Below are 5642 nucleotides of genomic sequence, written 5' to 3'. Positions count from 1 at the left end.
TGTAGAAGAACCCCTGACCTTCGAACTACTCTTGTGTGGCTTCTGAGTGTCACAGAGCAAAACATTTTTGAGGTTGAACAACCCCAATGGTAATTGATTCAAAACAGTGTTTTACTGTATCTTTCCTTCTCTGTTACTGATTTTTGCTTCACAGTTGTTTTCCACTGTGTTTCCTAAGTGTTTTAATCTAATAAAAAATTGTCCATTAAATATATTACGGGTAATGCATCAAGTTCTAGCTCATTACATCCACAGTTTCCAATTGGCTCATTTCCCCCCTCTCCCCTTCAACTCTTCCCCAGGTTGTTGTTGCAAATGAGAACGTATTCTCAGTCAATTTACCTGATATAACAAAAGTTAATTAAAATGCATGTAAATAAATAACATCTTTATCAGGGTAGGTTGACAACACTACTTCAGCAAGGCAGAGGTGCAGTTGCGTTGTGGCAATCCAGAGGCAGTGGAGCAGAATCTAGATCGAACACTTGGGTCATGATTTAAGACTTTGCCAGAAGGGGTGTAGTCAAATTGTGTGTGCGAGTGTGAAAGTAGAGCTATAGTGATGTATTTTATAGAGTGCGACATGCAAAGACATCTTAAATAAATGGCCAGATGATGAGCAATCCCACTGCGTGTACAATATGTGTCAAAATGAATATATGCTGTTAGAGAAGCAACTTTATCTCTCTCAGAAACCTAACACCCTGGAAAGTCAGACAGGGAGGAATAAAGATATGTACTGTATCACCCGTAAACCAAGATAAATAGTTAATATGCAGTATCCCCCGAAAAAGCTGTAGTTGGTACATTGCCAATTTTTTTTTTGCATAATATTTTTAAACAATGGAACGTCACAAGATTTTAAACGGTGGCATAAAACTTAAAGTTAGGATTTCTTTCTAAATGGAAGTAAAGGAAAATAAATGCTACAGAATGAACAAAACATACATTTTATTAGTCTTTGTTGAGTGAATATAACGGAGCACGGTAGTATGCATTTTGAGAAACAAAATATTTAAGTGCCTTTGAATGGAGTATGGTAGTAGGTTCCAGGTGCACCGGTTTGTGTCAAGAACTGCAACTCTGATGGGTTTTTCACACTTAGTTTCCCTAGTTTATCAAGAGTGGTCCACCGCCTAAAGGACATCCAGCCATCTCTACACACACTCACAGGGCCCTACACACTCACAGGGCCCTACACACACACACAGGGCCCTATACACTCACGCAAACTGACACTCCAACACACACACAAACACTCACTCCATAATTTGCTCACACACAGATAATATGCACAAACATTTATACTGACTCTACACACACCCAGTCACATACATTCATAGTATACACTGCTGCTATAATTATTATATATATATTTTTTTAATTTAGAGGGTAGATCCGCTTTAATATTGCAGATAGATTGTAGCTTACAACATAGTAATTGTCTGCATCACTTCCAATCCCCCATATATATTTTTTATTTATATATATATATATATATATATATATATACACTACTGGTCAAAAGTTTCAGCACACCTACTCATTCAAGTGTTTTTCTCTATTTTACTATTTTCTAGTAGTGAAGACATCAAAACTATGAAATAACACACATGGAATCATGTAGTAACTAAAAAAGTGTTAACAAGGCACACCTGTTAATTGAAATGCATTCCAGGTGACTACCATCATGAAGCTGGTTGAGAGAACGCCAAGAGTGTGCAAATCTGTCATCAAGGCAAAGGGTGGCTACTTCGAAGAATCTCAAAAAATATATATTTTGATTTGTTTAACACTTTTTTGGTTACTACATGATTCCATATGTGTTATTTCAAAGTGTTGATGTCTTTACAATTATTCTACAAATAAAGAAAAACCCTTGAATGAGTAGATGTGTCCAAACTTTTGACTGGTACTGTACAGATACACATACATAAATATATTCACACAAATACATACATACAGTACCAGTCAAACGTTTTGAAGTTTTGAATCCGGCGTCTTTTTGCGTATCAGTTCCTAAACAATGTGCAATGGAATCAGTACACCAAAAATCTCTTCCCAACTATTTTGCAATCTATATGGCACAGCTGTCAACATGTTTTATCCTCAAATGAAGCTGGTATTCTTTTTTATTTGTCACAATTTTCTTTAACCAATTATGTTTTTTAGTGCAGGGCTGACAAACAAGTTCCCTACTTTTCCCCCTTCCACTTTCCTCTTCCATTTTTGCCATAATGCTGCAATTAGTTGGTTGTAATTTTGGGTAGAGCAGACATTTCCATATATTTTTGTTAGCTGCATGTGTGACATAACTCCACCCGTCCTATTTATGATATTATTTACAAAGATTATCTTTTGGAAAGAAAATGCAAAAAAGGAATAATGTTATTTTTTTAATCTGTTAGTATATTTGATTTTAGCCACAATATTTGTTGCATTATTTGTTATTTTTTTCTGGTGGATTACATTTTTTTTGTACTCTGTTTATTATATATCCTGATGCCTAGTTGCCTTACCCCTCTACATATCTGCCTCTATCCCTCCAGTATCCCTGGACATTGTAAATATGGTACTGTAACTGAGTGTATATAGTATGCTTACTTACTTTCTTGTGTTCTTCTTATTTCTTATTCATATTTATTGTGTGTTTTTGTTCTACCTTATGTAATTTTTAGTATTACAATGTTATTGATTACTGCATTACTGGGTTTAGAGCTTACAAGAAAAGCATTTCACTGTACTTTTGGATGTGACATTAAAACTTGAAACTTGAATTGTTCAATCAAGCTTTTCCTTACCAGCTCCTGCTATCCGGGCATAAAAACTACAATCTGTCTCCTGAATTAGCCTGTTGCGCATGGGAACACATGCACACTAGGCCAGAGCAAGTTTTCCCTGTCTGAACTAGCTGTATAAATTAACTATGCTAGTTTTCATCCTCATTACCAAGCTTCCTAAATACCGCACCCTCAACTTCAAAACTCCTTTGCTAGTTATACAATCATGTAACTAAGACATTTGCTGGAAATAAACATTGTTTCAATGTTGTTTCATTGTTTTGTTGAATGGTCATGACTAGTTTAAGATATCTGTCGCAAGACAGCGGTGGAGAAGGATATCATTGCTACTTAACGTGGATCCAAGTTCAGTTTTGAGATCATTGGCATAGGGTTAGCTGGACGTTCTGACTGGCCTTGGAACTGTGACAAAGGGCAGCCTTCCCCGCTTGGCTCGATGGGATATGTGGTGTTAGTTTTTACTCTGTTTATTTAGAACCTAATGGACAACTAGTTAAAGCTCAAACCAAGTTTATTCACCCACTGGGTCAAACAGCTGAAGAGGACCAAGACATGTTTGCACGGGCACAAGTATTTATGCCACCCTTTAGGTAGAGTCTCCTCCTTTTCTCTAGACACTACATCTTTGTTGCTAGGCAGGAAGTTAAGTAATGTGGGTAATAAACTGTTCCTTCTCCCTTCGTGTCATCTGACCTGACCTCGGGCCCCCATTCCTCACTAATACATAGCTATCCACCCTTACCAGTGACCGCTTAAATGTGATTGCCTTTTTCCCTTACTTAGTAACATTCCAAGCCCCTGGCTCATAACCAACCTCCAGTGACCCCACCATATATATTCCTCATACATGTAACCATTTACTTCTAGCAAGTATTTCAAATTACAACCCAACAGTGGTGTTTTTGCCAACACAGCCAGATTTGTACAAAATATTGTACCCTTAACCTTTATAAAACTGGCTATTGTATTTGTAGATTAAATTGGAATTTATTAATATAATGAGTAATCCAGAAATGTCACGTGTTAATTGACACAAGAAAACTCAAGAAAATAACAACTCTACAGAGTGCAATGAATGGCTAAATTACTTCCGGACACAAAAGGTCACGAGAGCTCCTTCACCTCCTCACCACTCTATTAAGTCTTGCTGAGGTCAACGTTGACAATGCATAATAAGCAAACCCATTAAAAGGGATATGACTTCGAGTTAGAACGAACATGAATAGAATTTAAAATGATTGTTGGCTTCCGGGTTAAGTGGGCATTGTGTCAAGAAGCAGTTGGGTTGTGTTTCGGAGGACGCACGGCTCTCGACCTTCGCCTCTCCCGAGTCCGTACGGGAGTTGCAGCGACGAGACAAGACTGTAACTACCAATTGGATACCACAAAATTGGGGAGAAAAAGGGGTAACCTTTTTTTATATAAATTCATAAACAGCATAACGCAGAAGAGTCAACTATCACTTAGCGATGGCTATGGAGGAGGAAGTGGCTCTCTCGGAACGTTCAGACAGAAACCTCAACTCTCTATACAGTATATATGGCTTTGGATGTAGGTATACACATGCCGCGTTCAACCACTTAGCAAGTCAGAAAATTCAGAATTTCTTAGTTCCCACTAGCACATGAATGTGGCATTAATCCAGGGTAGGCCAGAGGGAGGGGGCAGGAAGAGGGAGGAGAGGAAAGGGTAGGGCTATGTCCTCTTGCCAAAATGTAATCTGTGAATTACTGCCGTTGACTTTAGTTGTAAAGGGTGTGGACTGAGCAAAAACATATTCATCATGGGAGTTATGTAGTCCAAAACTCTGGTATCGATTCAAACAAGGTTTCACTAAAACTGACTTAACAGAAAGGGATTTTTGAGCCTATGGGAATGAAATTCATGGCTCTAGAGTTACAGTTGCGTGGAACGAGTGATGAGAGAACGACTGGAATTTGAACAGCTGCACAATGTTTAGGGAGTGTTTATCCACAAGCCATGTCCAGTTGCAACACACACTACATGAAGCCAGAGTAGTCTAAACCTTGTCTGCCTCAATTAGTACAGTTAAAGATTCTAGAGAATAATATAGAGGTATTCTAAGAATAACTCTAGATATTAATGAGCAAGGATATTAATATGCAACCAAATTATTATAATTTAAGTAGGTGTCACGTCCTGACCATAGTAAGATTTTATTTTCTATGGTAGAGTAGGTCAGGGCGTGACAGGGGGTGTTTTTCTATGTTTTCTATTTCTGTGTTCATGTTCTAGTTTTGTATTTCTATGTTGGTTTTGTTTGGGATGATCTCCAATTAGAGGCAGCTGGTCCTCGTTGTCTCTAATTGGAGATCATACTTAAGTAGGGGTTTTTCCACCTGGGTTTTGTGGGAGATTCATTTTGAGTTGTGTATGTTTCACCTCTGTGTCACGGAAGCCTGTACAGAATAAAAATATTCCAAAACATGCATCCTGTTTGCAACAATGCACTAAAGTAATACTGCAAAAATGTGGCAAAACAATGAACTTTTTGTCCTGAATACAAAGTGTTATGTTTGGGCCAAATCCAATAGAACACATTACTGAGTACCGCCCTATATCTTCAAGCATAGTGGTAAGCTTGTAATCATTATGGACTGGTGCATTTTTCAGGGGAACATTTTTTTCTAAGCACAGGCAAAATCCTAGAGGTAAACACTAGGCCAAATCTACACTGGAGTTGCTTACCAAGAAGAAAGTGAATGTTCTTGAGTAGAGTTTCCTAGTTCCGAATAGCACGTGAAAGCGGCATAAAGTGAGAATCAGCCCCACAACAGCTGGGGATCATTTGCATGGTGCTGGGAGGGGCTTCCCGGTTCA

This window comes from Salmo trutta, chromosome 24 (assembly GCF_901001165.1).
Source record: "Salmo trutta chromosome 24, fSalTru1.1, whole genome shotgun sequence".
Taxonomy (NCBI): domain Eukaryota; kingdom Metazoa; phylum Chordata; class Actinopteri; order Salmoniformes; family Salmonidae; genus Salmo; species Salmo trutta.
This window is presented reverse-complemented; position numbering follows the sequence as displayed.